Genomic DNA, 1,614 nt, shown 5'->3' on the forward strand with positions numbered 1-1,614 from the left:
CCCTTACATTCCCAGAATCATGCAAAGATGGCTGCATTGTACTGTCACTAGTAAACTGTGGGCACTGCAGCTAGTAACTTGGGTGCACCACAAATTCCAGCTTGCTTTTCAGCATTCCTTATTTTTCTATTTCATTCCATCTGGCATTTTCAGGGTAACAAGTTTTTTTTTTTTGTTTTTTTTTTCCCTTCCATGTTATTTAACTAAAGTCTCTTTGAATTTGTGAACAGCACAGCTTTTAAAAGATAAAACTGGGACTGTGCTGTCCTGGCATACAAATGGATTTTTTTTTTCCTGGATAGCCACATTCAGTATATTTTGCCAATTTCCCCCTACAAACCCATGATCCTGGTGTGGTCATGGTGAGTGTATTTGGGGTCTCTAGGGTGGTTGTAGACATTTTTTAGACTGAAGCCTTTACAGGCTCCTTTCCCTGTACCTTCAACATCACATGTTCATTGCAGTCTAAACTTCCTTTTGTCTTGTGTTACTAATATGGAAGTCTTGCTGGCAAATCAACATTTAATAAACCAATAAAAAAAATATGGTGTTTGTTTTTGTTATTGGAATTGCCTGGTTAAACACAAAACAAGGCAGTCAGGATATGTCCTGTAGGATTTAGGAAAATGGTACACAGGACTCTTCCTCTCTGGATTCAGCTGCTGAATGGGTATTGGGTCTGACCACATGGCACTATAAAGTAGGAGTACAGAGTAATTCATGAAGTTAAATCATCCCTTGGAGGGAGGGGAGATATGTGCTATTCACAAGGTTAATTCAGTTCAAGGTGGAACTGTAAAACTCTGAGCCGTGTGGAGCGCATTGGAAGTGAGGCAGTGGCCAAGGCAAGTTGGTTCCATTTCAGGCGGTAGGCTGAATAGCATGTTTACTGAGCAGTTCAGTCTGTTTGCCGCCAGCTGGTGCAAATTAAAAGGTTGTGTACTCATCCCTACTCAGCACGGAGGGGGGGGGGGATTGGGTGGCCCAGGTGATGAGGCTATGTGCTGGGGAAGTGGTTGCTACATGTCTTCTAACAGGATCCCTGGGTCACAGGCAGGGCCAGTCCTAATGTGTTTTCTGCCTGAAGCTACTTGCTTGCCCCACAAGGAGTGCTGCTAGCATGTCTGGTTTTCTTGCTTCAAGAGAAAACCGCACACCTGGGTGTGGGTGCTGGTACAAGACTCCTAGACTGCTCAATATAATAAATCAATGGAGGCGTTCACACAGATTTGCAGAAACAAAGTGCAGAAGTTTTTATTGTCCAACTACATCTGACCCAGAAGGGGTCAGAGGTGTGTGTGAGATGACAAACTTCTGCACTTTGTTCCTGCAAGTGTGTGTGCAGACTCCTCCATCGATTTTAATATACATAGTTTTCTTGCTTATCTTTTTTTTACTTAAAAAAAAAAAAATTCCAGTTTACACAACTAAAGAAATCTGACTCAAAGCCAAAAAGCACACTAATGAATTGTGAAATTATGTATCCCAAATATTATGTATCCCAAATATAAAAACCGTACACTGCCAGTATCACTTGGTTGTTGTATTAGGCCTCTTGCACACTGCAAGTGATTCAGATTCTGCTTTTTAATCAGTTTTTACATCAGATTCCGA

This window comes from Hyperolius riggenbachi, chromosome 11 (genome assembly GCF_040937935.1).
Source record: "Hyperolius riggenbachi isolate aHypRig1 chromosome 11, aHypRig1.pri, whole genome shotgun sequence".
NCBI classification, from domain to species: Eukaryota; Metazoa; Chordata; class Amphibia; order Anura; family Hyperoliidae; genus Hyperolius; species Hyperolius riggenbachi.